The 26975-nt window shown below is 39.0% G+C and overlaps 1 protein-coding gene and 1 long non-coding RNA gene across 2 annotated transcripts in view; one reads left to right on the forward strand and one right to left on the reverse strand.

Annotated features, from left to right (window-relative positions):
* SH3GL2 (SH3 domain containing GRB2 like 2, endophilin A1) overlaps positions 1 to 26975 on the forward strand; it is an 87164-nt gene that overhangs the window by 798 nt on the left and 59391 nt on the right. The window lies entirely within an intron of this gene.
* LOC135291134 (uncharacterized) lies at positions 8376 to 26113 on the reverse strand. The gene is made up of 3 exons (XR_010354002.1): positions 26015 to 26113; positions 17782 to 17936; positions 8376 to 11337 (listed from the first exon to the last, which is right to left on the reverse strand). It is a non-coding gene; the product is annotated as an uncharacterized LOC135291134 (long non-coding RNA).

A 26975-nucleotide genomic window follows, 5' to 3' on the forward strand; every position in this document is an offset into this window, starting at 1 on the left:
GCAAGGCTACAGTTTCTGACTTAGTCTGCTTCAGGGCTAAATCTAAAATGGTTTCATAGAAGTCAGAGGAATTGATTTAGATCTAGAGAGCTGACACCAAGACCTGTGCAGTGCAGGTGGTTTTTTTGGTGGTTTTTTTTTTTTTTTAATTTTTTTTTTTGTATTTTTAGTATTTTTTTTTTTTTGTTATTGTCTGTTTTTGTGGTGTTTGTGTTGTTTGTTGGTTTTAAATTTTGTTTTAAATACAAAATCTCCAGTTATTTCCTATTGCTTGCCATTGCAGGCATCTTCAGCTAGGCGTCTTGGTCACTGCAAGCAATCTGTAGATCCAGTCACGCAAGATACATTCAGCTGTTTATATTTTCAACACTCATGTATTTCCCCCTTCTCATGCATCTCATCTCTTGAGCACTATGGGGAAATATTCCCTTTAAAAATGATCCTTAATCCAAATATTTGTCCAAATTCTGATTTTCCATACCTTGTAGTTACACTAGTACACATTATAACTCTGAATGCAATGGTTTTACACCAAGTCCTGCATGGGTGTGCAAAAGCATTGAATAACACTGTGTCTCACCTTTCATGCCACATTGTGCTGCATCATTGGTAAAATAAGCTTTGCAAGAAAGTGGCTGCACTCAAAACAGATGGCATAAGGAGCAGGTAAGGCTGCCTGAGCCTATCCAGCAGTGCCCATCTGCTGCTGCTTACTTTGTTGTTTCTTCCCCTGCTGCCTATGGTGCTATGAGCAGCCTAGGAATCATCATTACAGCAAGGAGTTCTGGTACTGAAAATGAAAATTTCAGTGTCAGTCCATGCTTTAAGAAGCAGGCAAAATGAAGTTCACTTTTTAGGACTAGAAATCTCAGTTCTCCATTTTTGTGAGCTAATGAGAATGCATCTGCAACAGCAGAGGTAAACATCTTCTTTTGAGGGAGCATGGTGCGAAAGGTCTGTGCATGCTGTTTTGCCCTTCAGATGACACTCTCACACTAATTGTCAGCAGTACTGTCATTTAGAAGGAAGGAAGAGTTTTAGCTGTCTGGAACAAAAATATTTAAAGTCTCTGATGCCAGATTTAGCAGCCTGACATCTGATGACCCAGGGATTTTTGGCCCCAGCCTTGACTTTCACAGTTTGTTTTCACGCAGGCTATGAAGACACATTCATGTATGAGAATGACTCACAAGTATGTTGAAGAGTGATCTGCTTATTGGCTTGTGTGCATTATGAGTGAGAAATCCGCGACATAGTTGTGCTGACCTTGCTCCAGGAATAATCATTTTGACTAGCGGTTAAACACCAGGTGAAATACAGGTTGACATTGCTGGCATGAATGGAGCTTTCCAGATAGACCAGACAAATAGGAATCTTTTAAAAATTATAAATTATTGATTTGGTTCTTATCCATGTTTATTTGTATGGTGCTGTTTTAATAGAGTCCTAAGTAATATCAAGAGCACATCTGGATTGTTTTATACAATGTAAACATTTTATTTAATTTCGTTTATTGTTTTCTGACTTGTGAAATGTCAAGCTAACCTGCATGAAGTACTGCCAGTTTAGCAGCTGTGCTGAAGAACTTAATGCCTGTCAACTTTCGTGGACTAACTGCAACAGCAGTGAGAGATTGAAGAGCAGGAGGATACTTTGCACCTTCTGGAATGAGTCGAGTGCTTACCCTTTTGCCTTTCAGAAAAACTAATGGGTTTACCTCTGTGCAGCAGATAAATAAAGTATAGAGAAATCTTCCTGAGTTTGTAAAAGCAGGATGAGTCTGGAAGTCCTACGTTAATACAGAATTGCATTGATACAGATGTTCGACTGACCAGTGTGGAGCAGGTTAGGTTGTTCATTTACTTCTAATATCCACAGAGTACCTAAGAAGGAGAAGTAACCCCATTTGAATGTTAACATGCTGCTGCAGATCTGCCATACATCCTGAAGCTAGGAGGATCTAAAGTGTGTTTTTCCAGAAATGGGCAGCAAAGTGCTGTGCCACCAAATGTTCCCTTTTTCTTTAGGCATGCGGACTTCTTTGCCAGTAGTGTTATGCCAGTGTGACCAGCAGAATATTGCTTCCTCCAGGTTCATGTACAGTAATAAAACTACCACAATCACTTTGGGTGATACAGATTGGACAGTCTGGGCCATTTAAACAGAGTTGCTTTAAAATAGCATGAGCTTTGTTTCCACATGACTGCATTCATTGCATAATATGGCTCTTGTGAGGCACAGTCAAAAGTAAGCTTTCAGAAAGTAATAATTTTAAAGGGAAAGAGATTAACAAAATTTCTGGGACAGGCCACATCTGATGTTCCATTTGAAACAACTGAATAAATGTGACTGACATTTAAATAGCAGTATGAATGTGGTGATTTGAACCAAAAGCTTGTAGTATGCTTTATTTTCTACCACTGTATTCTGCTTTCATGATTAAGCTTGTCTCAACACCAAGACCAAATTAACCAGTTTATACAGTCCTACAGAGAGAAAAATGTTTGAAAGAAACATCTGAAGAACATCTGAAGAAATTACTTCCACTCCACTCATCATTGTCAGTGGCTTGTAAGATGCCATTACTACATTTTAGGTGGAAAGTACTATGCTACGATCTTTGACAAGGTAACTTGTGAATGGCACAGTAAGAGAATGACTCTGCTGGTTTATAAGAAGCAAATGAGGCTCCTGCCTAGTGGTGCTGTTGTCCAAAAAATTCTGTGGTCTTCCTAGGGATTCTGTGCTAATTCAGAGCATGTCTACACAGATTCTCTTGTGAAAAAGAGAATATTGGGGTTCATAATGCTTTTTTAATTCCTTGGCCAGAAGTATGTAAAATGTTTTTCTCTATAATGTATGACACAGTCCACTTACTAAACAAACTGCAACTAACCAATTTTTACTGTTCTCTGTTGATAACTATATTTTTCTTAATCTCTAGCACACTCTGTATTCATAATATATTCCTGATTGTCTGCAGTGTTGTGTGGGAGCTGTGTTTGCTTTTCCAGTGATAGGACATCACCTGTCTTTTCCAGCAGACTGGTTGAAGCTGGACTCACACTGGGTCTGCTTTTCTCCTTTCATGTTTCTCACATGTAAAGGTACTTGAGGGAGTTGGTCTGGAAATCTGGGCAGTGTTCTATTTTTCTTAATGCAAATGCTTGTGTGTTGCTTTTGTGGAACTTAATGATCTCCCTTCTCATGTGGTGGGGAAACTTGCGAGCAGTCTGAGGAAGGCGGAAGGAGAGTTGTTTGCTGCGTGGTGTAGCTCTGAGGATAGAGCCCAAACAGGCTGCTAGAAACCTCTGTCTGAGAGGCATGCACCACTGGCAGTCTGTTGGTTTCTCTCAGTGTGGAGCACTACCTTTTGAGAGCAAGGAAAGAGAGCACTACTTTTTGATCAGGAAATAAAGACTGTTTTTAGAAAACAATACTTAGCTGCAGAGGGGATTATTTCCACAGCAGGTAGGGAAATTCCTTCTGTTTGTGCACTCTAGCTGATTGCCAGATACATTATTCAGATTTGGCATCGTTCCCATGCGTCCTTTTATTGATATTACATAATTGAAAGGGTGAAAAATTGACTTTAATCTAAATTGCTCTTTAGTTGGATACTGTGTAACCCTTTTGAGTTGTTGATGGCTTAAACAGTCTGTGCCAGTTTTAAACCGTGTTTCTAAATCTGATTGGAGGAATTGCTGCTTTTTGTACTAAAAAGATCATGGCTTTTTTTTTTTTTTCAGGATTTCTCAAACATCTATTACTGTAGTAACTTTCCAGCTGACAGACACACTTTCCATTTTAATATATGTATATAAAAGTTGGCGCACTAAATGACACCCATCTCTGTGTTTCTCCCAGTTATGTCTGGAGGCAAAGAATACCTATGAATGCTGTGTTCAAAACACAGCATGCATCAGATTTTTGTTTCATATCTTGACTTCCATTGTAACTGGAATTATTACGTAGCAAGGAAGAACTGGACACTCTTGGTCACTCATGCAAAACTGTCTTTGAGTTTTAAATGTGTCCTCATGACTAACATGCTGCATAAAAGGGCTGGAGCAGCATAATCAATTTTAATTGAAGAAGATTTTGCAGAGGTTAGTGAGCAGAAAATTCTGTACTTTTACGTAGCTCCTAATTATAAGTGGAAGGGAGGTACTGGGTTGGTCTGACGTACTTCTTGAAGGAATGGAGGCTTGAGGAGCTTGAACATTGCCTCTCATGACCTAGCAGTATACCACTGAAGTCTTTGGCTTTTAAAAGCTCAGCAAGAGGGATGGAGTTGAAAATCTGCTTTGTGGGCCCCACGGAGCTGCTACCACTCTGTGAGGACATGTGAAGAGAAACTGTATGGACAGCATTCAGTGGGAAGTGCCCTGATGAAGCAGACTCGTGGCCCTCTTACCAGTGAAAGTCTGTGGTATGTTCAGGGACAGCCAAAACATCCTCCAAACCTCTTTTCTTAGAACTAAAATGTCTTCCTTCTGCTGCTTTCCAGAAACTTCTGTGACTCTGATTCTCTTCTCAGGCAGTAGCCCCTGATGGACAATGGTGGTGCTTATCCTTTCTTAAGGATATGTAGATAATCAGATGAAAGAAAACTGAGCTACAGCGTGGTGTTATTGCAATGATGTTTGCCAAAGCACAATTACCTTGCCTTCAGTGCTTATTTAATCCTGCACTTAATCTTGGAGACAAAATAGTAGCGTTTTTATAATCTGAGGTTATCAGGAATCCATCCAATCTGTCATAGAAGTGCTAGGAGTTAAAATTTATTGGCTTTTTCCTCCAAAAGTGGTCAAAAAAGAGAGAAATTGCTATTTACTGTGCTTACATTTTTCATAAGATTTCCCCTTTATGGAAGCTCTACAGACCTGCATGGTAGAAAATTTAAAATTAGAAGTGGTTGTTTGAAGTTCAGCATATTTTCAGTTTGTCTATAGATGGAAAGCACTGTGATGGACATGTACAGAATGATTTTTTGGGTATGTAATTGCACTTGATATAATAGTGATTATGTTCTTGTGCCTGTGATGGAGGACATATCTTTATAAATAAACATATTTCAATTTTTTTTTTTTATTCTGTAGACTGAAATGGTACTGATGTAGTTGTTACAGCATCATATGATTCACACTGAGTGCAGGAGTTTATGCTCACCTTCCTTGCCCGTCATCATTTCCCCACAGAATGGGAGTGTTATTTGATCCCAGCAAAGGTGCTGCTGAGGCAGCAGCAGTATAACCTTGTGGTTTGGTGTGATGCCAGAGGACCTTTGAAAGAACAAGAAGTTCAACCACTCATTTAGCTATTGCACCTCTTACTGGAGGAGGGCTGGAGAATTGAATGCATATCTGTTTCAGAGTAGATAGGTGCCACTAGCTGGGATCCTTGTCAGCATTTATGTGATTTTCATCAGGCTGTGTTTTGGTCTTGTGTTCCTTGGATTTGTTACCACTGTCAAAAGGGGTGGCTATGCTGAATCCTTTGTAAGCAGAAATTCTAAAATATAGAAAAAATACTGGCTTTCCCTGCTTTTTCCTTCAAAATTCTATGGCAGCAGAACACTTTGCACTGTGCAAAATATTTGTGTTGCCCTCTGCCTCCATCATATTTTTTCTGGATTTCAGTTTGATGTTTTTAATAACTTGTATTATTTATACATCGATTATTACTCTTTTTTCATTGCCTAATTTCCAGTTTCTATTGGCTGCAAAAGGTCTTTACATGTGAAAAGAGTTTATCTAAACGTTTTGATACAGAGCTTGTTTTTCATCTTTGGGTTATGAAATTCAGTGACTGTTGTACAGAAACACTAGAGATACTGTTTGTCTTTCAATTTAAAGTGCCATTAAGCACTAGACATCACTTTTGTTCTTTGTCTTTGGGAAAGAGTGCAACTACAGTGAAACAGGGTGGAAGAAGAACAAGTTTCATTAGAGATAAAAACTGGGGGTATTTTTCCTCTAAAAAGAAATTTTTCCTGCAAATGTTCACTTAATCTTTTATGACTTTCAGTAGACTAACAGGATTTGCTCTTTTAAGCAACACTTAGATAGATATTATTGCTGAGTTCCTTTCCAATCTGTACACTTTTCAGCTTTAAGGTCTGTGCCAGAAATTCCTTTTCATGCAAAATCAATCTCGATGCAGAAAACCAATTAATAATTCATAAGGTATAAATGTCAAAAATAAATGGTGTTTGCCTTTCTAGATGAGTCACTTAGAGCTTGTCTGCCTTGGAAAGTTATGGTGTCGTAATCTAAGGGCTGAATTGGAAATGCTGCTATTTTACAAGTATAACTCTGCAATGGATGGGTTTCTTTTTGCATGTAGAAGAACAGCTTTAGAACAGCTTTTCAGCTTAACTGTTTGTTTTTTGGTTTTTTTTTTTTTTTTTTTTTTTTTTTTTTTTTTTTTTTTTGTGAGGGGAGTTGAGGGCATCAAACTAAGACCTATCCTTCCACTGCAGTGAAGGTGTTTGCATAGAACTGGCTAAGGCATTAGAGGTGACAGGCTAGTGTATTTTTCTCTATTAATTCACCATATTATTTTTTTCCCTCTGGGAACATTATCTTTGTCATCCAAACACAGTTAGCTAAAATTGCTGGTTGCTTCATTCCATTTCTTGCACTGGTCAGGAATGGATGGAATTTGGTTTTATTTTCTACTGTTATGAAAGGAATTAAGAACTTTTAAAACAGAGCTGAGGCATGAAGAATGTTCCAACCAAATGCAAATCAGAATGTTTGAATTTTTAGTAACCAAATGTTTGAATGTGAAAATGTGCCTTGATGTGCAGAATAACCACAAGTCCATATTTACTGGGTAGGCTCCATCATCCAAGGAGCCTTTCACTAGTATTAAAAAATGGAAGTTCGTCTTTCAGGAAGAGTGGTTAGATCTTGTGTTATTATTTGCAGTCTAGATTTGGGTTTTAAATATGCACATAGTATTCTAGCAGGGAATCTTCCTTTCTCACAAAATTGCTGAAAAACATATTGCCAAATATGAGGCAAATTCACCACTGTCAGAAGTGGATATGACTGTTGCAAGTAGTAAACATAACATACCTTTCTTCTAGACAGCCACAACTATAAATAGGTAAAATATGAATTTTTGAAGCATGGGAAGGTGTAATTGCCTTAGGTAAATGGTAAAAGCTTAGGTAAATAATATAAATCTTTAGCTTTTCAATGCAGAAAAGTATTTTTTTCCTCTATTAGAATCTTCCTGTATTGTTTCACCTATGTAAGCCATATAGGAATGAAAATTAAGCTTTGCATGGTAGGAGTGGGATTTTCTTGCTAGAGAGAATAAGAGCCAAAAATATATAAAACATCAAAACACATAAAATATCAAAAGATAAATAAATTTTTATTTTATAATATTTTGTTTTATAATATTGTCATTCAAAATATGTAAGTCAGGGTGAATTTGGACCTGTGAATTTTAAAAGGCCTGAACTGGCATGTTTTTGGAAGGCTGCACTTTTATGGCCAAAAAACTGTAACACTTGAAATAGAGTAACAAAAGCTTCTGGAAAGTATCCTGTTTTTTTTTATTTAACAGTAGACTTGGGCAGGAGTAAAATACTAGAAAGGAAGATGAGTGAGGATGAAAGACTGGAGAGGTCCACACCAGGCATCCTTGAAAACTGAGCAGAGGTAAACTGTCTGCTCTGGTATGTATGGGTGGGTGACTGACTAGAGGGAGAAGGAATGGCAGACGTTCATGAAGGAAGCTAGCACTTGCTGTTTCCTGCTTCGTTAGCCTGCTAGTTCCAGGATTCCAGATCTGGACACAGTGATAATGTGTATTGTTCCAGCCCAGGAGCAAAGACAACTGTTCCCAAAACACATACAGTTTAAGTATCACCAACAGGTTGATGAGGTCAGCATGAATTTAATGGCGTCCGTCAGTATAGGTGGAATCAAATGTGACTAACAAGGGAAAAAGCCAACATTGTTTCTAAGATGACAACCCCAGGTGTTGCAGATTTCCTGTCTCACAGGGAGAAAGAATAAGGAAAAGGCAATAGTACTCCTCTGCTGCTCTGATTTCAGGATAGTCTTCTAACAAGACCTGCCGGACAGCCACTGAAAAAGAAGGTTTCCATGACTTAGTGCTTTTTTCTTTCCCTAGGGAGAGTTTGCTGTTCTGAGTAGACTGACAGATCCTTTATATTTTGTGCGTGGAAAGTTTCCCCAGTGCTGACTGCCAAAGGTTCTGCTAGGTTTTGATCAGCCAAGTCCCTGCATCAAATCGGTGACTCATTCAGGCAGTCCGGTGAAGCTCAAAACGCTCCCAGGCAGAAGCTGAGCTCTGGGCTAGCGTGTTCCTGGTGCTCCCTGCAGTGCCGTGCCGTGCTGGGCTGGGGCCCGAGGTGCTCTCAGCGACTCAAAGTACCCAGCCGGGCTGCAAAGGCAGAATGCAGTAACATGTACTGGCTATGCAGATGTGTAGCTTTTTGGGATGAAAGGCAAGATTGTCCCAGTGTGTCTTCCTTCTCCATAACCATAAGGAGGGGGAAGACCCTTGTACTTTAACATGAGAAAGCACTGCTGCAGACTCTTGAGATGAGTTTCAGTATGTCTGCAGAAAAGGAGCTATCCTGCTCTGTGCTGTTCAGTGCATGTCTTAAGTGACTAAACCAAATATGATCTCGTTTGTCAGAAGAACATAAGTCTCTGGACATGTGGGCAGTTTGTGGCTCCTGAGGTCTCGAGAGTCTCAAGGGCAGGAGGTGGGGCTTGGCTGTCTTGTTTCTTGATGCACAGCCTGAATGTATGAGCCAAGAAAGGAGATGAGCATGCTTGGGTTAAGCTTCTGACTGGGTTTGCTGGTTCCACTGCAGAATCTATTCTAGTAATAAAAATAAGTTCTTGAGATAAAAACAAGTTGAAGTGTGGATGGACTTTTATTTGAAAATATCTGCCAGACTGTAGGAGAAAATTTACATGACACCCCAGGGCTGACCTACCACTTATTTCTTTTGAGCTGGTAGGATAATTGATTTACCCCCATCTTAAGAACAAGACCACTTCCCAAATTATGTATTGAAAACAGCTATATGAGATTTCTAGCAACTTTTTTAAAATGCAGGCAGTCTTCCTGAGCAGATTTGAAAACTCCTCTAGAGACATACAGACATGGTGCTATTGTATAGTGCTCCTTGTAAAAGACTCTTTCTCTCTTTTCTTCCACAGCGCATTGGAGCAAGAGAGATTTGAAAATTTAATGAAGCTGCAATAAAGCAGCCTATTCTAGTTCCATATTTTTCTCATTTCTGTTTGCAGATTAACTGCATGTGTGCTCAGGGGAACTTCTTGATCTACAAACAGATTGACTGCTGTAGACTTTTTTTTCCCTGATTTCCTCCTGATATTTCTTTAAAACCTTTGGAAAGTATTGTTACAGTAAATTGCATTTCCTTTAAATGCTATATTAATTTTCTTGCAGTAAAATTAAAGTTGAGAAGGTAAATTAAGTAGCTGAGGGAGAAGCCGTGGGTGTCAAATGAGCTGTTTGTTAAAGAATAAAGACCAGATCAGGAGTATAAGTGACAGCCTTGTGGATGGCTGAGCCAGAAGGCTCAGGATTAGAAATTTAGGGCTCTTGGAAGTCCTTTGAAGCATGTGATGGAGCAGGTAGCAGAGAGCTAAAGTAAGTGGGGAGAGTGGGATGAGGTGTTGTCTTTGTATGCTGTGTTTTAGTAATTTTATTAACACTATGCTGAGGACTTAACGGAAGAGAATGTGAATTTTTTCCCCCTAGTCTCTATTGCAATGCCATGAGTGTAGTCATGATGCCACAGCACACCATGGCAGTATCACTATCAGAAGTTATCAGATGCCTGGTATGTCCCTTGAAAGGGACTGGGTTTGTGGTTATAGGTTTAACATGTGAAATATTGAGGGTTTAGAATCATTAATAAGCATGGACAAGATAATGCCGACTTGCTCCTTAGTATTCCCAGGTGAGAGATGAGAGTGCTTTAAAATGCTGTTACCCTGTTTTTGCTTTTGGTCTTGCCTTTGAAGTTACTTCCTATACATTGAAGAAGAAAGTACTAGTAATTTCTGGTCCTGTGCTAAGCTACAGGGAAGACTTGAGAGAAAGGTATAGGAATTCTGTCCTATCATATCACAGAGGAACCTAAGTCTGACAGAAAATCCCAGGGAAGAGTGGAAGTGGCAGGGGGAAAAGACAAATTAAAGTATGTTTACAGCTATTTGGTTTTCTGCCACAACCCGCCTGAGCCAACAAGAAAAGCTCTGCAGTGCCCTCTTCTGCAACCATCCCTTTTCTCACATCTCTGCTGCAAAGTGACCAGGAGGGCATAAAAAGTGACTTTTTTGCTCTTTTTCTGTGCAATCCTTTGATATCTGAGGAATTTCTGATAGGTTTTGTGGGCCTCATTTCCTCTGCAGCAGGTCAGGGTGATCACAGAGCTGAAACTTAAGCAATTAATTTATTGTTTCTATTATTGTGAGTCCTTGGCTCTACTGAAATAATGTATTTGGTTAGCAGGCTGGTTGGGTTTGTTTTGATACCTTATTTGTTTTTAAATAGCAAGAGTCCTGGCATTAACTATTGCTCTTAAATTATAAAACAATGTAGTGTAGATCTTAATTCTTTAATGTAATATTTTAAAGTATGTATAAATTGGTTAAGGAAAGTAGAAAGCATTTATGTATTATCACAAGTTTTGCAAGCAAGCAGTGCATTATCAAGATTTACAAGAATTCCCAGTATTTTGTTTCCAAAGGAGACTTTATACAAATGTACAAAGGAGGTGACCTTATTCTTAGTATGAGACATTCACTAATGCATGTGGTATATGCCTTTACTCAGCAGCAGAAAACATTCTGCAGACTAAATTCTGCTGATCTGGGTGTTTTTGCTCATTTATCTTAAGCATTCAGAAATAATTTTTAACCAAGATTTTTAAAATTATTATTATTAATAATAACAGTGGTTTAGCAGAATATAATCCCAAACATTAAGGAGATGTTACAGAATCCTGGTGTTTTAAAATTAGTAATGCAAGAGCAAAACTTAGGGTTTTGTTGTAACTACATGGTTATAAGACTTCAGCGGTTTGAGGGAGAAACAACACATTACAGCAGACGAATGACAGGCACTGCAAGAACCATCAGTAATTCCTCTGAGTCATTTTGTCTCTTAAAGTTTACCTCCTTTGAGAGCTGTTCCAGTTTAAAATATGTTCCAGATCTTTGACAGTGTGTGATTGTGCCTCTCTGTCTTGCTGTCTTTCAGGCAGAGTGATGTAGCAGCTGACCTGAACTTCTGAGGCAGTATCTATATTGGAAAGTCACACAGTGCAAATGGCTTGTGAAAATTGCAGAAAACATTCCAGTTCCAGACGCGTTTTTCTATGTCATGTGAATATTTAGTTGTTTTTTTCAGACAGCTTTGAAGAGCTCTCTGTTCAGCTGATGGGTTGACTTGAGTTTTAAATTTATTAAATTGATTGTCTACTACTAACTTCCTTTGCAAGCAAGGGGGTGGGTAGATGCAAGAAGAAAAGAAACTTCATCCACACAGAAAAGAAATCATGTGAATTTATGGACCAAGAGGGTTGTAATAATTAAAAGATGTGGCAGGGCAGGTTTCTTTATCTTCATCTCATTTTAAAGAACTAGATTGTATTTTCTGAGGCACAGAAAACACGGGACTTTAAAGAGACCAGGAAGGAACTCCTGAAAAACTCCCTGTGATCTCTGGTGGTCTTGGTAGCACTGCTGATTTGCCATCTAGGAGTGTCATCTTCAGGAAATCTGAGGTGCTGGGTACCCTGCTGCAGCACTGATTGTTCACATCTGCAAGGTTTGAAAAATGCAAACCTGGTGAGGAACAGCTTCTGTGCTCCATCATGAGTTTGATGTCTGCTGTAGTTGGCCTTCACTAAGAAGTGAAGGGTCCTTCCACCACTTTCTTTCTGCACCCAGACATAAGCTAGGCAGTATATAGTTGTAGTAACCGAGGATCTGCAATGGCAGTGCAAGCTTTGCAACATTTTTGTATCGCCAGTGTGCAAAAGTTGTGACAGTGGAAAAGTAGCTGTAAACTCATGAGGAAACTGTGAATTCATGATCTCTGGGTATGCCAGAGAGGGCGGCTATTGTAAATGTGGCCCTGAAGGCAAATGTCTATTTATTCTGCTTTTTTTTGCTTTGTATTTCTTTGTATTTTCTGATCTGAGCCATTGATCTCATGCAGCCAGAACCCAATGACTAGAGTGGTGTATGATGTTGACTGATGCTGGTCTTGCTGAAGATACATGCTGTGTACTTCTGACTTGCTAATTTACCCCAGTATGCAGTGCTAGTGATTGATGGTACTGCCATACCTGTTTGTTGTCAGTGGTTTGAAATACATTGTTTTAAAACCTCACTTTGCAGAGAAAGATAGCCCTGTGATTTCTCCTTGACATGAAAACTTTGGTTTTCCTGTTGATCAGGTAATCAGTGGGACTGGGAGATGTGATCAATTTAATCTACACTCAATAGGTGAAGCTCATTGTAGAAACTGAAATATTTCAGGTGAGTGTGGGAAGACCCTGCATTCTGCATCCCTCTGAAGAGTAAAGAATATGGTAAGCCTCCTGGCTTCTGGAGGCTTTCCAAATACTTCCAGTAAAGCAATGTACTTCATCAGAACCATGTGCCATGAATTTTGATCACCTTCAAATTCTTTATTGGCACCTCAACTTTTTTTTTGGTATGTGGTCGGAGAAAGATGTATATTTATGTTACTTTTAAGGTCTTTTATTTAATTTCTTTGAAGAGTTGAAGATTTAAATGAAGAGAGTGTATTCAGAAAAGTAAATTTTCAGCACAGATAATGAATTGATCATAATTTATCATCTTTTTAAATTTGGGCTGTTCAGCTACACTTCCCGAAGTTCACACAAAAGCTTGATAAATTGTAATAAATACAGTTTCTCATTATGGTATATATTTGCTAATATATGTGGGTAAGAGCCATTCTATATTTAAACTGGTTAGTGTACCCCCTATTTAATCATAGCTTTCCTCATGTTGTTATGTGTCTGTCAGGTTCTGTAGAGTCATTGTGATCTCTGCACTCTCGCTTGGTAGGGGCATGTGCATGGCAAAACTTCCAAGGCTGCATGGACTTTTGAAGTTTTCAGAAAGCCCTCTTTGTTACAGAGAGCAGTCATGTACAGTGAATATCTGTCTTTTTTCCCTTTAAATCTTCCTAAGGCAAATGTCACCATTGGTGTACTTTACTGTCATGCTGCGCAAAGAATGCTTATCTGTACTTATGCAAACAGCCTTTGTGAGAGCTCTGTTCCTTCTGTTTACTTGTGTTTCTAGGGCTGTTACAACTTTACTTCCCATAAGACCTAATGACATCACTGAGCAGTGTTACAAGTGATCTTCGTCTTTTAACGTGAACTAATCAGTAACACAGAATTGTCCAGGGAGTAAACCATAACCTGAATAATCTCTATGGTATTTTTTTGGTGGATTGTTCAACAGAGCTGCGAGCAGCAAGGTCCAAGATCGTCTGTCTAAATAACAACACAGAGATGGCTTTGCCCTCAGACTGCTATAGCTGATGCTGCGAGTAACTGTAAAGATTGGTGTATCCCATTGGAATCCTGCATATACACCCTGCCCTCTACCTGTGTCCTTGCTGCTGTGAGGACAAAACTAGATGGTGACAGACATTTCCTTTATACACTTCCTTCAGACTGAACATACACACACACACACACACACACACACACACACACACACACACATATATATATATGTATGCACACACTAACATGGTATGCACAGTTTTATATTTTGATTTCTTGCCTGACATCATGAAAAGTAGCTGTCCCCCTGAGACTAACCCAGCTCTGTGTGTGTTCAGGTGTCTTAGAATTTGTCTGCTTTTGGGGTGATGTGTATGTGGCAATTGCTCTTCCTCTCTTCTGGTCCTTACCCTCTCTCAGGCACTCTGAAGATCTTAGGAGCCATATAAATACATTACTTTTTCTTGCTTTTTTTACACTACAAATGTATTTGGGTTTATAGCATTTCTTCTGCCCACATAACCTGAATTTTTCCTGCTAATTTAATGTATTCATTCTCTCTGGAAAGACCTGTGAGTCAGTCTTTGCTTTTCTGCATTTGGAGATGAATTTGAAATTCTTGAATCCAGTTAGAGTCTCCCTGTAGACATGCAAGCATTTTTCATTTCATGTTCTTCTGCTTTACTTGTCCTTGTGGAACTAGCAGTGAAATTATTATGAAGCATCCCTATTCACATATCTGTATATGATTATCTATCAAGCAGTCCCAGCCATTGGGGATGTGAATGTAATATTCAGACAAAGGTGATAGGTAATTTTCATATTATTTATTATCAGCAGAGGAGATATTTAGCAATGGACACCCTACCCCTAGTAATCTGAAGCTCCTCTTTAGGCGATGAAGTGGTATGTCAGAGAAAATGAGTAGCTATTGTTACCATCTGACCCGAGAAGAATATATGAAAATGGTGCATCCGTTGTATATATGTGTGCTGCAAACATAAACAAAAGGGTGTGGATACTAGTAGAAAAGGGATCATCAAGCTTTTTGTAGCAATCTTGAGCTTAAGCATTCAAATCAAGGGATGAACGTGCCTTCTGAAGTGATAATTAATATTTTATGATTTATATCCAAGTAGAAAATCATAGTAGTTTAATGAGACAAGCAGTACTATTTTTACATATGTGGTGTAATCAGCTGTGAACATTTAAAAATCTTGATGTAGGCCATTATGATACTGAGATGCTGAATTAAAAGCATGATTTAAAAAGTACACCAGCCTGAGTTTGCATTGTTCTTGATTTGAAACTTTGTGTGTTCATGATTCCAAACTTTTCAAGAAGTGTGGGGGCTAAATGTTTAGTTTAGAACTCCAAGATGTAGATATTTTCAGGTAAACTGTTTGCCTCCAAGTTCTGAAGCTTTTATGAAAATAGTAAATAAAATTGCAGGATTTCAAAGTTTAAAAATCACAGACATTTCGCAATCAAAGTGAATTCCTCCATAGACTAAATGTAATATGTGGCCTTTTCTTCCCAGTGTTGGCATTGGGATAATGACCTTCCCATTAAGTGACATCAGCTGCTCTTTGTAAGTCTTTCTCTGAAGATCTTTCACCCCCTTGGTCACCTTCCTTTGGACACACTCTTTGAACTGAGCTCCCAGAACTGCACACAGAACTTGAGGTGAGGCTACACCAGCACAAAGAGGGACAATCATTTCTCTTGCCCAGCTGGCAATACTGTGCCTGAGGGACCCCAGAACACCCCAGTTGCCTTCCTGGCTGGCAGAGCACTGCTGGCTCATATTCAATTTGCCATCAATCCAAACTCCCTCTTGTTTTTCCATGAGGCTGCTTTCCAGGCTCTTGTCACCCTGTTTTACATGTAAACTGGATTATTCCATCGCAGGAAGGAAATCCACCACTTGCTCTTGTTCAATTTCATGTAGCTGATGAGTGCCCAACTCTCTAGTTTTATCCATATCTCTCTGTAAGGCCTCTCCGCTCTGAGGAAGTTCACAGCTTTTCTTCTTTTGGTAACATCAGCAAAGTACTTAACATACTTTCAGTTTCTGTGTCCAGATAATTTAAAACAAAAACATCAAAGAGCACTGGCCCTAGAAGTGAGCCCCATGAAGCCTGCTGGTGACTGTCTGCCAGCCTGATGTGACATGATTTACTACCCATCAGTCAATTTCTCACCCAACGTGTTATAGACTTTCCTAGCTGTGTGCTGGACATTTTGTCCAGCAGGCTACTGTGAGAGACAGTATATTAATCATGTATAATTAATGCTTTCATTAAGTGCTGTACACCACATCCTCTCCATTATATAACATGTTTTAACTATTTATATTCACAACAGAGTGTGAAACTTCTTTTGCCAGTTCTTAACACTGTTGAATAAAGTTTTCTTGAGTCCTTTATAAAGTTTGCATTAAATCTCACCTCTTCTAGTTCTACGCTGTGAATTGTTTTCCTATGTCTAACACTTCAGAGATGACTCACCTGTCCTGGGTGGTATCTTGACCCCAATGAAGTAGTTTTATAAAAACAAAAGTATTCCATTATATTTTTTTCTGCACTGTTGCAGATGCTCTGCCTGTAGGGTGTTGTTCAGTTACAGAGGGAAAGAGAGGCTCTAGCAAACAAAGGGTCAGTGTACCAGTATGGAAATATTAGTATGTGGCACTGATAAATAACTGTGATTGCTGTATTTAAAACATGCTGGAATTAAATCCATTATGAAGCTCTTACAAGTAAAATGAATTGTAGAAGAAGAAATTGCTTTGCTGCTTCTATGTGAATGGCTTCTTTGGGCAGAGGTCTGGAGATCAAGAGTCAAGTCAGTTCCCAGCCAACACTTATCTGTGTTAGGGCGAGTATGCAGTGTAGATCTGCCTGAATGGTGGGTGTGAAAAAGGAAGGATAAGTGTGGTCACATAGTTTTACACATGCTGGCCAAAGAGCCTGGAGCAATAATGAGTTATGAGACCAGGCTGCAGGAGGCTGCTGAGAGCTGTAGTGTCAGCCTGTGTCATGGGGATCAACACACATCTTCAGGTTCTTGGAAGATGCAGGGCCAGGCACTGTGCAGTTAACAAAATTAATGTCTTTCTGAAACATTCTGTTATGCTTTCAGATTTTTCATTTAGGTTTAAGGTTTTGATTTAAGGACACAGATGCAAGAATGAAGTAAGTAGAAGCTTGTGGCATATTAAAGATTTATGTATCGGCACTTTCTGTAGCTTAATTAATTCCAAATACAGAAGGCATACGGATGTTTTAAGTTCTTAGTATCCTAATTTTTATTATTTATTTATTATAATGTATAATAGGACTTTGGTTTTATGTAATTGGGGAAAGAAAATAAAATTATTTTTCTAACTCAGGTTCTGCACATTGATTTTCTTTGAACTTGAATTCTCCAGTAAGTGGTTCTTAAGCTACTTCAGACATGTTAAAGAATATTCAAAATCCAACTTTCAAAATTTGGTGAGGACATGAAATAATGTATCCAGTAATGATGCTGGCTATTATGATTGTAATAGGAAGAACTGTCTGTGGTTCTGATGGAAAAGATAAGTTAAATTGAAAGGTTTATGACATCTTTCACTACTAAGTGATAATTGAACAGTAGTTAAAGCCTTGTTTATCTTGAGATATATTTGAAGCACAGATATGTACAAGAGATTAAGTATGTTTTTTTATGTCTGTGTGAAATACAAGTTGACTGTTAAGTTCCTTATTCCTGTTTCTTTTTCTGGTGGAGCCATTGGCTAATATGCCTTGTAGAGATGGTTCTTGCTAGTAACTAATTACTTGATACAGGATTAATGCTTTAACACCATCTGTGGAATGGAGTAGTTTTGCTAAGAAATACAAATTATCAAAAAATTTTCGACAATTATTGATAAACTGCAACATTTATCAGTGAGATGTACAGGATGTAGAATAAAGTCTGTACAAGAATTTCATTTGGGAGAAGGCGTTTCTGTTTGTGTTTGAAGCAGTTTGTAAGCCAGTGTTTCACCAATTTTCTGCTCTTCTTTCTTAAGCAACTTCAGTTTCTTAGAGTAGAAGACGTAATTGATAAGTGAAAGGCTCTGAAAGCAAGAATGACCTCCAGTGATACAGCCTACTTGTGAGCTAGTAGTGGTGTAGTATTGTAAGAGAAAAGAAGCTTACCTGCTGAAAAATTCTGTCTGTCTTTCCACATTGACAGAGAGGACCGTATCATCTGGAGCTTTGCCTTAATTTTCATGCTGCTGCCATCAGTTTTGCATCAGATGTCCAAGTGAGAGACCCCCTCACCCTTAGGGATGCCAGTAGCAGCAGAATCACTGTTGGGAGAAAAGAAGGAGAAGGCTGCATGGAGTATCACTCTGGAAAACACTTGTCAGGAGACAAACCAGGTTAATGATGAGCACAACAGTGATGATTAGTGGACAAGGCTGGTAAATGAACCCTTGTTGACATTTTAAACCAAATAACAATATTTATTATCCTTCTTCTCAGCACCTCATGGGGAAGCTCTCTAGTTGTACAAATATGAGAACTGGGGATTTAATTGTACTAAAAAAGAGTAAACCCTTTCGTGTAAATAATGGCTTTTTCATAGGAACAAAAAAAAACCTCTTTAAGATTTGTGTTTCCGTTCTAAGCTGACTAAAAGGGCAACACAAACATTCTAAAGACAAATGCTGGGATTAAAAAATGCTTTTTTTTAGGAGTTGTTTTGAGGGAGGAAAAATGCTGATGCATTTCAAAACAGAGATGCAGTTTTTATAGGAACTTCTGACACACCACAATAATCCCCTTAATCTTACATTCACACAAGTTACTTTAGGAAATGGTACTAAACAATTAATTAAGAAATGAGTAATGTGTGGTAATAGACAAATAATTTTAACTGTACAGTCCAAATTATACTGATAACAATTAGTCTTTCAGTAACAGTCTTGTTTTGTGTGATAAGAGTGCCTTTGTGACGTGATGGTGGCTCAAGTTCTGACACATACCAGCCTTTGAGACAGTCAGTGATGCTCATTATCAAAATGCCACAGCACAGCTAAGACATGGTGACTGTTGTACTGCATGTTTTACTTTGCAACAGGCCCAATCCAACTTAATTTGGTAAATTACTGTAAACTTCCTTTGAGTACTCTGCAGAATCAAGCAATGTCAAAGGAATTGTTCAAGGCTCCACTATGCAGAGGAAAAATCTTCAGAGGAAATCTGAGGAAAGTAGATCTGGATAAGAGATTCAGGATTACTACGTTTTGTAGGAATGGCATATCTAATTAAGACATAAATGGAAATACTTTGCAGGGTATTTTGAATGTTCAACAGCATAAAAAAATAATGATTTTGTAATTGAACTATTTATAGAAAATGCAATTTGACATTTCAGTCATATTCAAAATACCTAATTCTCAGTGTGCATACTTGAGATTTAGGTAGTTGCTATACCAAGCAGAGGAATTATCAGTGAAGTAAAATTTAAATGAGCTCTGATTTATTGCAGTCCAAAGGTAGAGGAACACTAAAAAAGGTTACCACATTTGTTACAGGAGTTTTCAGAGAGACAGTAAAATAAAGTACATTGGTTTGTTGGTTTTATGGACAAGACTGTAAACATATGAGCTTTTTATTTTGAGTTTTGGCAATTGAGCAATCACCACAAAAGATATTCAGCAGAAAAGCCAATACTGACCTGAAACTTTCATCATTATGTCTGTGGAACATTTCAAGATCACATTTCTTCTAGGCTTCCCCAGAACATTGCTGATTTGAAAATTGAGTCTTCCACTGTTTTTTTCCTTTCTTCTTGGTTGTGCAGACATCAGTGACATTGGAACAGTGATGCCTGTTCTGGCACTCCAATCAAATCTGTGGTTTCCAGAATAGAATGTGCTGTGTGTCCACTAAAAGAAGGACACTCAAGGAACTGCTGTCTTGTATTTCTCTGTTCCACCTTTCCTTTAAACTCACCTGACACTAGTAATGAGAAGGCAGTGAAAAAGTACTGATTAGCAGGAAACATCATATGCTAAGAGAAGAAAAGTCAGACTTTTTGAGAAGTCTATGTAGACATAATAATGTTGCAACAGACTGGAGCTGACTACAGGAGTGTGTGGTGCATTGAACAGCTGTGTGAATTGGGGCTCCCTGAGGGAAGCAGTGATATGGTCAGTGTAAGTGAGTTGTTCAATATTATTTTCCATTCAAACCTCACACTCTTGCAAAGGCAGAGAAAGTTAATAACACTTTGACGTTCAGACATGGAATTTTCAGGATACAAGAGAGAACATCTACAGGTCCTTATCCTTGCTATCCCTTGACTTGCTTGGAAGCAGAAGCATTTGGGAATTTGCAGATAAACTGGTTCCAGCAAGGTGTCACTAAAGTAGAAGGAGTTCTCTGCAATACTTTGCCTCTCTTTGCATTCCTGGCTATAAATGGATGAACACCACATTCAAGATTATATTTTGAAGTGAAAACATCACTTTTTCAGTATTAAGTGGTTAATTAATTTTATCTGCCTCCAAACAGACTTATTACAGTCTCAGCCAGAAACCTTGGCTCTGACTCCTGCTTAAATGGTGATTACTGTTGTGGCTGACTGTTGGGTGACTAAATGAGGAACATCCGTCACTAAAGGTGGAAGATGGTTTAGGTTAATCTTGGATCTGTAGGCTCCCTGTCCGAGTTTACTGACGGTTTACATGATGCAGAGATAGAAGATAGGAAGGAGCCATTGTTATTGGATCAGAGCTGATTCATTCTGTTCATCCCTTCAAAAAAAGATTGTACTCTTTGTGGCTGTCTCATGCCAGGATGCTGACAACAGAAAAAAAATTGCCATTATTTTCCTAAGAGGCACAAGTCATTCAATTCCTGATGAGCTGTTCTTAAACCATATTTCTGCTGTAGAGTTTGTCATCATCCTCATCTCCAGACAGTCAGATATGCTGTTGAGGCTGTGTCAATAGCCTAATTAACATGTTCTGTCCTGCTAGGAGTTACAGCAACTATACTGAAATCTTTTAAACTCTTTTCTTGAGGACCAACATTGGTCTATTTTTATAGTGTTGAGCAGCACATCAACGTTGTTAGGAAAGTTTTAAAGATGGCACCTTTGGTGCCTGCAATGTCTGTGGCTGTATGAGATTTATGTCCTGTGTCCTGTGCTGCAAGCACTGTTTTGGCTGTGTTTGTGTGAGGTGAGGCGGCAGGAGCAGGGCTGATGGCTGGGGAGTGGCGCTGCATTGCCCAGCGGTGGGGGGCTGCTGAGTGACTTCAGCACAGCACCAGTTCAGGCCCCCACTTCACAAATTTCAGTTGCTATCAGTTACAAGCACTGAGGGAGAAGGGGGGCACAGGAGACACACTTCACCCCTGCCTGGCCTTTTCCAGTTGATTTAAGAGTATTACAGTGGTTATATAATGCAGTGTCCCGGGAGGCATGGACAGCAGATTGCGTGCAGGAAGTTTCCTGATCAGAGAAATTCTGGCTTATGAGCCATTGTTGGGCAGCCTTGTCCCCTACCCTCCTGAACTGATATATTGTCAGCTCACAAAGCAGTACAAGCTACTTTTATTGTCTTGATTTCTCTGATAGGATGTTAAGATTGTATTTAGTCACAGGGTATGATAAGCTGTATATGGCTTATCTGTAGGTTATGTAATGTTCCACAATCACAGGCTGGGGTCTCAGTTGGTCCTGGGCTGGCTGTGCAGGGCTTATGCTGTAGCAGTATTGTCATGGCCTGTATTTATCCATTTGTTTAGAAACAGTTCATCCATTTCATACAGTCTTTGTAAAATGCTAAGGACAACTCTTAAGAAGCCAGGGCATCTGGAATAAATCCTTTTGTCCATTTTTTTTAAGCTATAATGCTACATAGGTAGAAAGTGAAAACAATGAAATAGTTGTTGTCAGTGTTTTGCCCTTCCTAAACTTTCATATACCTTGGTGAGACCCGTTTTTAAATATTTAGGAGCATCTTTGTTACCAAAAGCTGATACAGTATTCAGTAACAAAAACCTGAATTCTTGATCAACTAAACTTAAAGATCATTATTGAAATTTAACTCTAGCAGGATTTTTAAGCCATTTTCTTTGTGCTTTATGAGCACTGCCCTTTGACAGTTAAAAAATCTGTTTAATAAATGTGAACTCAAACCAGATATTGTTGTAAGTATTTATGAACTTTGTATCCCTTCTGCAGTTCATTTATCTTACTTTCTTTGTAAAACAGTTTTTTAAGGCATCTTCAGTATTTCCTTAAAGTATTCAAAGGCTGCTTAGAAGATTTTGGCTCTTAATTAAAAGAAAGCACATAATAGGTGTGGAAAGAGAACAACAGGTATGGAATGATATTATACTGTTTGGATAGTGTTTAAATATTTATTGTTTAAATCTTGTTTCCTGCAAGAAGCTTGTATATGGAAATTTTTTGCAATATGTGTTTTTCTCCAGCTTGGTACAGACTGCATTATGATTGCATACCTTTTGAAATAACACTTGTTTCTTGCAAACACAGCATCTTGTGACATAGCAGTACTGTAATGATGATGAGGAAGAGGCTGTGGACATTGTCTGCCTGGACTTCAGCAATGTCTTTGACACCATCTCCTATAGCACTATCCTGGAAAAGGACAGGTGCAGCCTTCATTTAGTTAAGATGGCCAGGCTGGATGGCCAGGCCTAGAGAGTGTGGTGAATTCAGTTTGTATTCAGTTGGCATCCAGGCACTGGTGGCATTTCCTTGGGATCAGTGTTGGGCCCAGTCCTGATTAATATCTCCACTGGTGAGCTGGGTGAGGGGAGCAAGAGTGCCCTCAATACATTCATGTATCGCACCAAGCTGGGCAGAATTGTTGATTTACTGGAGGGCTGGAAGGCTCTGCAAGGGCATTTGTTTAGGCTGGAGACCAGCACCGTGACGTTCAGCAAGGCCAAGTGCTGAGTTCAGGTCTTTGGCTACAACAACCCCAGGCTGGGGGCAGAGTGACTGGAAAGTGGCCCAGCAGAAAAGGACCAGAGGGTGCTGGTGGCAGTGGCTGAACATGAGCCAGCAGTGCCCAGGTGGCCAAGAAGGCCAATGACATCCTGGCCTGCATCAGCCATTGTGTGGCAGCAGGAGCAGGGCAGTGTTTGTCCCTCTGTGCTTGGCACTGGTGAGGCCACATTTCGAATCCTTTGTTCAGTTTTGGGTTCCTCAATTCAGGATGGGCACTGAGATACAGGAGTGTATCCAGAGAAGAGAAATGGAGCTGGTTTGGAGCACAGGTCCTGTGAGGAGTGGGTGAGGGAGCTGGAGTTGTTCAGCCTGGAGAAAAGGAGACTCAGCAGTGATCTTATCTCTCTAACTACCTCCTGAGTGGGGGTCAGCCTGTTTTTCCAGGCAATTAGTGACAAGATGAAAGAATGTAGTTCTAAGGTCCACCAGGGGAAGTTTAGGTAGGGCATCAGGAAAAAATTCTTCACAGAAAGAGTGATCAGACATTGGAATGGGCTGCTCAGGGAGGTGGTGGAGTCACTATCCCTGGGGGTGTTTAAGGAAAGACTGAATGTGACATTCAGTGTCATGATCAAGTTGACATAGTGGTGTTCAATTAGAGGTTGGACAATGATCTCAGAGGTTTTTTCCAGCCTCATTGTTTCAGTGACAACCTTAACAATGTCCTTTTAAATCTGGTGGCTCTTGCCATTCACTTGAGTCATTTCTCCTGTTCCTAATCTACTAGAAAATGATGCTTCAGCCACAGATCACAATTCCAATATGACTACTGTGAAAGATCAAAAAATTTGAGAATCTGCTACTGTAATACAACTAATTAACCAATAGTCAGCGAGTTACCTGTGTGCAGAAAACATTTATTTCTCCCAGGATTATTTCCATTGCAGCCATGAGCAATGATAGAGCAGTGGCCCTTCTTGCAGCTACTTATAGGTGGTGAATAATGTTTCAAAAGCTTTCAGATCTTGTAGAAGTTCTTTTCATCAAGTTTTAACAGATGAACTTTTGATAGCTGTAATGCTAGTATGCATTGGGAAAGTACAATATTTAAATAGAAGTGAATTGCTTGCCTTTGAAGGCTTACCTGTTAGCTTTCTGTGATGTGATTTAAGTGGTTATTTATGTTATGAATATACTACTTTCTGTCTGAAAGAGCATGTTCCTGTGTTGAAAAGCTTCTGTTATGCAGATGCTGTTAAAATCAGTTTCCAGGGAAGTGCTACTAGAATTTAAACATGAAAAGTAAGAATTTGTGATAAAAATTATTATTGTCCTGTAATTTAAATGATTCTCAGATTCAGACCCAGAAACCAATTAATACAAAAAAGACTATTTGTTTCTATTTCTGAATTTATGGAAACTTTGCAAACTGCAGCTGCCCTAAAGTGACATTCTAACTTGTCATGGACTCTGTACTGTGATTCTTAGGGTACTGGCTTATTAATTGATGCATTGAATATAACTTACCAGTGTGCAAGCATGGAGATAGATTTATAAATGAGATATTCCAAAAGTTGCTATCATGATTGCATGAAAAGGTAAAGGATGAGTAAGCAGTGAAGATATAAAAAGTTAAAGAAGAAGCTCAAGATGTCACAAAAATGTTCTGTCCATATAAGAAAAGGTGCAATCATATAGGCTTTGATCAAGTTACGGGAGCCACATTTTTGTGCAGAACTGTTGCTTTAGCAAGGCAATAGTTTTATTCAGTCACTCCAGCATTTGTAAATATCTTCTGGTAATAAACTCAACTGCAGTAAAGCAGTTGGATAGTCTTGCAACAGTATCGGTACTTTTCCCATTTCACCCATGTCAAAATATTCTGAGGAGTTACCTGTGACAGGATGAGGAATACACACTAAAGTGGACCCTCAATAAATTATAATGTCTAGTGAAGACAGACATGTGGAAAATATTTGGAGTCAAATACGAGTAATCAATGAACATATTTTACCATACGCTGTTTCAGCCAAATCTTGTATCTTGCTTACTGTATTCAGATGGTGAAAGAAAAGTCTCATAAAGTTCAGAAATCAGGAGATTGTCGTAAAAAGTTGATGGACTCATAGCAAACTCGAGGACTTGTACTTTGAATAAAGATTTTTTTCAAATATCCCACTGAAAATACGGCAGTGAATTTTCTGCTGCTTTTGTGCAAGCCAATGTGTAACCACTTGAGATTTCTCATAGGAAAGGGCAAAATAGGCATTGCAATTGGGAGACCCAGAAAATGGAAGTACATAGATTTGGAGGCATCTATTTTACTTGATAGAATACATGACGATTATAGAGCTTGGGATGTGTCTTGAGTAAACCCATTTCCTACCAGAATGCATTTTTGAGCTAAATAAGAAAAAAAATATACCATTGTCTATAACAATTGTTCCTTCACAAAGTCTATTCCCCATGTGCAAAGATTTTAGATGGGAGATAACAATCAGTTACAGAGTAAAATATAGACAAGGCGTACTCTACAAAAGTTGAGAATGTCAAATTTCTATGCTTTTAATCTCCTTAAGAGAGATTAAAATGGGTGTTAAGAATACTAATTATTTTTCATAAAGAATTGTTTAGGAAATAATGGTTTTTTCTCCACTGGAAAATAGTAGTCTTTCAGAACTATTTCCTTAATGTTCTAAACAGAAAAAAAGCTGGATATAGCAATGGGGTTCAGTAATGGCAGCAGTTGTGGCTTTCACCAGCCTTACAGTGGTTATCTTTTTGCGTGTATGGGTAATCCGCAACCTAAATTGAACCCAGCTGTCTTAGCTTGTTATTTAACTGCTGCAGCTTCTGGAATAAGCATGTGTTCGGCAGAAGCTTCCTGGGGATTATCCGTGCCTGTAAAAAGGAAATTGCAAAACTCTGAAATGTGCCTCACAGTACTGGAAAAATTAATTTTTGATTAATGATCTGGGCCAAATAGGTAAAATTGATTCAATTGCCTTCTAATTTTGATGTGTTATGATTTTGCCACTCATCTTGAGAGATTTTCCTTACTTGTTGTCTTCATAGGTTCCTTTTTTTTAGGAAATAAACTTTTAAAAATCATGCTTATTTTAAAGAAAGGAATAAAAAAAAAAAAAAGAAGATGAAAAAAGAAAGGATAAACTTTGAAATCTCTGCAGCTATCTAAAAGCAAAATTCCTGGAAAACTGATGTCTTAAAGATACCATTCCATTCCCTCTGTGGTTCTCTGTGTCAACTGGGATCAAAATGGAATATTGGGCACCACCAATTGTCTCCAAATAATTTATATTATTTGTTTTTAAATTAAAGCGTAGATTTTGAGGAATTCCAGAAAGTCCATCTTCTAGAATAATTTTGCATGCTTTCTAGACTTAAAAATGTGTAAACTACTTTTGTTTTTATTTTGAATTCTGTGAAACCTACCTGTCATGGTTTGACTCTGGCACAGTGCCAGTGCCTGCATGAAAATACACTTTCTCTAGTGGCTTCTGTGAGATGTGATCAGGAACAGAGCAAAGCAGGCTCCAATTTAGGAATAAAGGAAACAAACTTTATTAACTACAACCTCTAAAAAAAGAAAGAGACAGAATGAAGAATGAAAACCCTCCAAACACATTCCTCCTCCTCCCCTCCATTTTCTCTACAGAATGAAATAACACCATAGATTTCCACTCCGTCACCATCTCTCACATAATCAACTTTCAGTCCATCTTCACCCCTCAAATAATCAACCCTCAAATCCTTCAGGGAGAGAGGAGTCCCCCCTTGCACCATAGGCCTCCCCTGGAAACACAATTGAAACCTCTTGTGTTTCTGTGTCACTCATGGCACCGCCCAGAGAACATCGGCCCTCGTGACTTCTTCCCCGCCATGTCCAGTGCTCTCACCACTGCACATGGGCCAGGACTGCTTTTAGGGCTCCCCGTTTAAGGATGCTCCACCCAGTTCCAAAAGCAGCAGTCTCTCAGCTTCGGGACACCAGTCCCCCCCAGATTTCACCCCCTGGGGCTGAGGGGCCTCGTGAACAGAGATCTTCCTCTTCACTAAAGACAGAGGGCATCCCACACCCTCCTCAGCCGTCTCTGTTCAAGCCACTGCTTCACTCCAAGGCATTGCCTCCCCCTAAACACAGTCTCCGGGTCACAGGAAAAACACGGGTCTGTCCATGGCCATACAAGAAAGAGTCCAGCTCAAGGCCACTCCATCATCTCTTCACACCTAGGACTCTTCTCACCTCTTCTGACATCTCTCACATGCACCAACTTTCCTCACACTTGCCCATTTCATCATGCTTCATCTCTCTCTCCTCATTCTGATTCAGGAGGATCAGTATTTGTAAGGTTTTCATTATTCTACAAAGGGGTTAAAACCTTCACCTCTGTCT

The sequence above is a fragment of the Passer domesticus genome, chromosome Z (assembly GCF_036417665.1).
Source record: "Passer domesticus isolate bPasDom1 chromosome Z, bPasDom1.hap1, whole genome shotgun sequence".
NCBI classification, from domain to species: Eukaryota; Metazoa; Chordata; class Aves; order Passeriformes; family Passeridae; genus Passer; species Passer domesticus.